Genomic DNA, 7,571 nt, shown 5'->3' with positions numbered 1-7,571 from the left:
AGGCCAAACACGCTCTGACAGATTTTAGATGGGCAAAAGGCAGATGAAAAGTTAATGGCTATTATGATCAAAATCTCAGAGGGAAAAGCAACTGACTATGAGGTGAAGGTAGATGGGTGTCTGTATTACAAAGGAAGACTGTGTGTACCAGATAATGGAGAATTGAAAGCCAGTATTCTAAAAGAGGCACACACCAGTGTATATGCTATGCACCCAGGAAGTACAAAGATGTATCATGATCTGAAGCTCCAATATTGGTGGCCTGGTATGAAGAAGGACATAGCTGACTATGTGACTAAATGCTTGACATGTCAGCAAGTCAAGGCAGAACATCAAGTTCCATCAGGTTTGCTACAGCCTATACGCATACCTGAATGGAAATGGGATCGGGTCACCATGGATTTTGTAAGTGGTCTACCCTTCACCCGGAAGAAACATGATGCAGCATGGGTGATAGTTGACAGATTGACGAAGTCAGCACACTTTCTGCCAGTTAGGACTGACTATTCACTGGAAAAGTTAGCAGAATTGTATATCAGTGAGATAGTTAGACTGCATGGAATTCCACTTTCCATCATATCTGATCGAGACCCAAGGTTTACATCGAGATTCTGGAAGAAGTTACATGAGTCCTTGGGTACACAACTCCACTTCAGCACAGCTTTCCATCCTCAGACGGATGGGCAATCAGAAAGAGTAATCCAGGTAAACAATTGAACCAATTGAATTAATACAAATATTGAACTGAAATGATAACAATAATGTGAAATATATGTCAGGTCCTTGAGGATATGCTGAGGAGTTGTGTCATTGAGTTTGAGGGAAGCTGGGATAGATACCTCCCACTGGCAGAGTTTGCATACAACAATAGCTACCAAGCTAGCATTTAAATGGCCCCATATGAAGCACTGTATGGGAGAAAATGTAGAACTCGGTGTCTTTGGACTGAATTGGCGAAGATAAGTGGTAGGGCCGGACACAGTGAAACAGTGAGGAGAAAGTGAAACTAATCAAAGCCAATCAAGGTTGCCTCGCATGCAGAGAAATCTTATGTCGACCTGAAGAGAAAAGAAATAGAATATGTGGTTGGCGACAAAGTGTTCCTCAAGGTGTCACCATGGAAGAAAGTGTTGAGGTTTGGAAGAAAAGGTAAGTTGAGCCCTAGGTTCATTGGCCCATATGAAGTCATTGAACGTGTGGGTCCAGTGGCCTATAGGCTAGCTTTACCACTAGCGCTGGACAAGATCCACAATGTGTTCCACGTGTCCATGCTCAGAAGATACCGCTCAGATCCTTCACATGTCATCTCCAGAGAAGAAATTGAAATACAACCGGATTTGACATATGAAGAAGAACCTCTACGGATCTTGGCTCGGGAAGTGAAAGAGTTGAGAAACAAGCAAATTCCATTGGTAAAAGTGCTTTGGAGGCACCACAACACCGAGGAGGCAACTTGGGAAAGTGAAGAGATGATGAGGCAACAGTTCCTTCAACTGTTTGCATCAGGTAAATTTCGAGGACGAAATTTGAATTAGAGGGGAAGAGTTGTAACACCCTCCCTGTACCAACTCCGTACATTCTACTATTCGGTGACGGTGGCCGGTCGGACAGCTAGAACATCCGGAAAAATATTTAAACTAAAGTCGGGAATCATAATTAACTCAAATATTAATAAGAAAAATTTAGTAAAAATTTTAGAAATAAAATACAACCAAGTTAAGCAGTAGGTGCCTAGCGATGGGTAACCAGAGGGAAGTTGCGGTTCTCGCAACGAGGAGCCCTAGACCCAGGGGAAAAATTATAAAATAATTTTTGGGACTCCAGAGAAGGGTTATTGAGGTTCCCATGGCATTAGAATGCCAAGAAAATACCTAGAAAAATTTTCAATCAGTACAGACAATTTTGACCCGTTAAGCCAAACGGAGGGCATTTTGGTCATTTCGCCTTCAGAGGTGATTTTTGGCCGACTTGTCCCATTGAGTAAATAATTAATATGACATAAAATATGAATAAACATTACTAAAAATTGAATTGAAATCAAGTAGAAAAGAAAAGAAAAGAAAAATGAAAAAAATGGGACTTTTGACATCACATGATGTCATTAAACTTTCTCTCCACCAATGACAATCAAGCAATTTCATTAAAAAGGGAAAATGAGGCAAAATTGAAACAAAAATTTTGTTCTTCTTCCTTCATCAAACGGCAGCCTCTCTCCCTCTCTCAACCTCCATTAAACCTCACTTCTCAAGCTTGATTTCTACTTTGTTTCACCACAAAACCCTAACCTCTCTTCATTAAAATTTTACCCCACACCTTAAACAAGCTTTTGGCAGCCAACAAGAGGAAAGAAAGTGAAGTTTTGAAGTGGGAAAAATCTGCCCTATTCAAGGTTAGTGCAACTATATACATAAAACTCTTTAATTTCATGATTAGGGACTTGAAACTTAGTAAGAATTGTAATTTAAATGAATAAAAACTCATGTGTATGAGTACATGAGTTTCGGCTGCCCTAGTGAAGGAATAGGAAGGAGTGTTTTTGATGAGCTTGAAGTGAACTAGGATCATGTTGGAAGTTTATAAACATAAGAATAATAAGTTGGTATGCTAACTAAGGCATTTTGTAGAAAACATAATGTGAAGCTAGGGTTTTGGGGAGTGAAAATTGATTTGGCTTATGAAATTGTTAGAGAACATTTTAATGGTCAATTAGTGACTATTTTAGGTAAGTTGAGCACAATTTGGACTGAAAAATAGGATTGCAAAGTGAAGATGTAGGCTGCCCTAGGACAGCAGCAGAGGGACTGAAAATTCAGTCCACTTGGACTGCCATAACTTGGGTTGTGCTGGTCCAATTAGTGTTTGGCCAATTGGACATGAAACTAGGCTTATAATGGCACATTTTTGCTGAAGAAACCATGCCCAAAAGACCAAAGCAAGAGGACCAAAACTTGGCCCCAATCCGGATACCCTGCAACTGATTCTGCAGAATTGACACTGTTCATTTGGCCATAACTCACTGTAGGTTTGGTCAATTGACCTGAAATTTTTACAGCAACAAGTTAAGACATAGACAAACAACTTTCATGAAGGAACCTACCCAAAATTATGGCCAGAACCCATCCAACCAAGTGACTCTAGTTACTGTTCATGTTACTATAGATATGGTCAATTCTGCAGATTGGCAATCCGGCCAGCTGTGGTTTTTGGACCATATCTAGAGCTACAAAACTCCAAATGGAGTGATTCAAAAAAGGAAATTGAACTAGACAAAATAAGGAACAACTTTCATGTTTGTCATTTCTTCAAATTCCGACTGCAACAGTGTTTAATGGAACAGTAAACATATGCTTCAAAAACTGAAATTTTCTGCCCTCTTGGTTTTAAGTTAGAAATGGTAAATGACCAATCCCAACAAGTGTTAAAAGCAAAATGTGGTATGTTGGGAGTGCCAAAACCAATGTACCTAATTTCTACCTAAAAGTCAACATTTTAGTTGACCAAAGGGGTGAATAGTGACACCGAAACTTGAAATTCAAAGATTGAAGAATTTTAAAGTATCGAATGCCCTAGTATACCTAACAAGATTGGTTTGGATAGTTTGGCATGCCAATAGGGTTCAGTTAGCAGTACTGCACATGGCGATATGCCATTCTGTGATTTCATGGCTTTTAGCCATTCTGACTTTGTATTGAGACTTGGCCTTGTGCCTGATATTATTCTGACATTGTTAGTTCTGTTACACCTGGAGATGCATATGTGACCGATGGTGTGACGGCGAGGTACTAGGTACCCGGTGCGGTTACCCGTTATCCAGTCCAGTCGTCTAGTGTAGGTTACTTGGGGCAACCAAATGAATAAAAGTGAACAAAGTTAATGAAATAATGAATATACCAACACCAAACAAAGAAAGCATACACATTCTATACACATTTATTTCTTGCTATTTTCTTTTATTATATTATTGCACCACTAAGCATTATTGCTTAGCGCATTGCTTTTGCCACGCGTAGGTACTGGAGATCCCGATCGTAAGCCCGATGAACCACGATCGGGTGAGTCCATCCTGCGATTACGCACGATGTCCTTGTCACCTCAACTTCTGCAGTGCATTGGTAGGACATTAGGTGTCATTTTGGCATTCTGTAATTAATTTTGATTTTCTTATATGTAATTAAACTTGTGTAATGTATATTAGTGTTCATGTAAATTATGAAAATTGTATTTGTAAATGGAAAAGTAAATGTTTATTTGTGATATATATGTGATCATCACATGCGATGGATGAATGAGAATTTAAATTGAAATGTTGAGATCTTGATATTGAGTTTTGTGATGATATTGGAGTTGAGAATGAATGAATTTGTTTATTGGAAGTGTTTTTCACAGGTTCTGAAGAACTGTTTTCTCCATTTTTAGCCGGTACTCCGCCGGATTTTCTTTAAAATTTTCGGAACCTCAAATAAATAATATTTTTGATAAATGACTTAAATAAAGTATGTTTCATAAATTATATTCAAAGCATGATAAAAATTAAATAAGGCATATTAGAGTGTGCCGGTACACAGTGTGACATTGCTTACTCGGGTATACTGTACACGGGTAAGGGGTGTCACAAGTTTGACTAAGTTCAACTCGTTTTTCTTAATTATATATTTAAGTTTGAATTAATTAATGCTCGACTCGTTAAGACTTACAAAAAGGCTTATTTATAAATCTATAAGCAAACTCTTTAAATAAGTTCATGTGCCGTTACATTTACTTGTGAGTCTGCTCATTGAAGCTCATGAATTAGCTTATTAAATTGGCCCGTTTAATAGTTCATTTATGAGTTCATTAGCTTAGCACATTATGTTGAACTTTGGATATTTTACGTTAACCATTGTATTTCATAATATAGTAAATAAATTAATTTTATTTGTGACTATTCTACGAGATTATATATTATTAATTATTATTTAAAATTATAATATAACTACATTATTTAAAATATAATTATAAATATCACGATTCAAATTCTGGGCCAGATCGACATTAGGACTTCAGTCAGCATAAGGCCCCAAAAACCTTTAGTAAGCTTAACTATTCCTAGCCCAACCATAAGGCTCATAACTATAGTCCAATTTCAAGAAAACAAATGGGCAAAGTTCGGCCATAAATTGAACTATCAAGCAGGGAGCTTTTGTAGCACCCTCCCTGTAGCAACTCCGTACATTCTACTGTTTCGGTGACCAGTGTCGGTCCGAACAGCTAGAACGTCTGGAAATATATTTAAACTAAAGTGAGGAACCATAATTAACTCAAATATTAATAAGAAAAATTTGGAAAAAATTTTAGAAATAAAATACAACTAAGTTAAATGAGCTAGTGCCCTAGCGATGGATAACCTAGTGAGAAGTTACGGTTCTCGCAACTAGGAGCCCTAGACCCAAGGGAAAATTCATAAAATAATTTTTGGGACTCCAAAGAAGAGTCATTGAGGTTCCTATGGCATTAGAATGCCAAGAAAATGCTTAGAAAAATTTTTTAATTGGTACAGACAATTTTGGTCTGTTAAGCAAAACGAAGGGCATTTTGATTATTTCACCTTCAGAGGTGATTTTTGGCCGACTTGTCCTGTTAAGTAAATAATTATTATGACACAAAATGTGAATAATTATTGCAAAAAATTAAATTAAATTAAGTAGACAAGAAAAGAAAAGAAAATGAAAGAAATTGGAATTATGACATCACTATGATGTCATTAAAATCCTCCCACCCAACCAAACTTTGACACATGGCATTAACTTATTTAAAATGACCTAATGGGCAGAAAAAAAGAAAGAAAAAGTCATTTGCTTCTTCAACTTCCTTGTGTGCCGAACCATACCCTCTACTGCCCTCCATCGCAAAGCTTACAAAGCTTGGTTTTCTTGGTTTTTCTTCAACTAAGCCCTAAATTCCCAACACAAAAACTTCATAATTCATCTCAGTGAAGCTTTTGGGATCAAAAAGAAGTGAAAAAGAAGAGCTCTTGCAAGATTGGAATTTACCCCATTCAAAGGTTAGTGTCCAATCTTTGTTCCTTTTGCTTTAATTCATGTTTAAGGGCATGAATTGTGTAAGAAAGGTAAGAAAATAAAATAAGCAAGTGTGTGTGTGCACACCACAATTTTGGCTGCTAGGTTTAGCTAGGGTTTAATGATTTTTCTTGGTAGAAAAATGGTTATGAGCAGCCTTTGGTAGTGGATGAGGGATTGAACATAATTGAGTAAATGAAATGCAAGAATTGTGCATGTGGGAAATGAAAAAAATTGGACACTTGAACAATTCTAGGGTTTGCTCATGTGATGGTTCATTAACCTTGTAATGGTTAATTAGTGGCCATTTGAATGTGTATGATAAGGAAATGAAGTGAGTTGAGGCTTGACATTTGTGTATGGGTGAGCTGCCTTGGCTGACTTGCAGGACTGAGCATGAGTCTAGCAGGTTTGGGCAGTTATAAATAGAGTTGTAGAAGTTCAATTGGTGCAAGGCCAATTGGACATGAAAATAGACATATAATGGCACCACTTTGGTGAAGAAACCCTGCCCAGAAAACCAAACCAAGTTGGCCTAAAAGTTGCCCTAATCCGGGTGACTTGCATTCTTCCTGGGCAAAATGACCAAATAAACAGTGTTTATTCATTTGGTCATAACTCAGTGTAAAAAGGTCCAATTGACCTGAAATTTTACCAGCAGAAATCTAAGACATAGACCTACAACTTTTATGAAGAACGAAAATCCAAATTCTGACCATAACCTAGTCAAATTGCCAACCAAACTTAGGTTACCAAATCTGGCAGAACCAGTTTTGCCCAGAATTTTGGATTCTATCCAATCCAGCCAGCTATGGTGTTTAGGCCATAACTTGAGTTAAAAAACTGCAAATGGAGTGATTCAAAAAAGGAAATGTAACTAGACAAAATAAGAAACAACTTTCATGAAGACAACTTTGCCAAATTCCTACTGTATAAATGACCAATGGAACAGTAAACATAAGGCTTGAAATCTGAAAATTGTGAATAATTAACACTAAGCTTAGAAATGCTATTGGCAACCAATAGCAACAACTTTAGAATGTAAAATGTGGTATGTTGAGAGTATTAGAACCAATGTACCTATTGTCTATGCAAAAGTCAACATTTTAGTTGACTAAGAAAATAAATAGTAATACCTAAACCTAAATTTTAAGAATTGTAAAGTTTAAAAGTGTAACATGCCCTAGTACACCTAACAAGGTTGGTTTGGATAGGTTGGCATGCCAATAGGGTTCAGTTAGCAATACTGCACATGGCATTATGCCATTCTGTGATTTTATGGCTTTTAGCCATTCTGACATTATGATGATACTTGGCCTTGTGCCTAATATTTATTACAGCTTATTAGTTGTTCTGTTGCACACTAGGAGATACATATGTGACCGATGGCGTGACGGGCCGAGGTACTTAATACCTAGTGCTAGTTTACCCGTTTATCTAGTCCAGTCATCCAGTATAGGTTACTTGGGCAACCAAAAATGAAGCGGATAAATTTAATGAAATTATGAATATAAC

The sequence above is a fragment of the Hevea brasiliensis genome, chromosome 7, assembly GCF_030052815.1.
Source record: "Hevea brasiliensis isolate MT/VB/25A 57/8 chromosome 7, ASM3005281v1, whole genome shotgun sequence".
Lineage (NCBI taxonomy): Eukaryota > Viridiplantae > Streptophyta > Magnoliopsida > Malpighiales > Euphorbiaceae > Hevea > Hevea brasiliensis.
Note: the sequence above shows the minus strand (reverse complement) of the source record.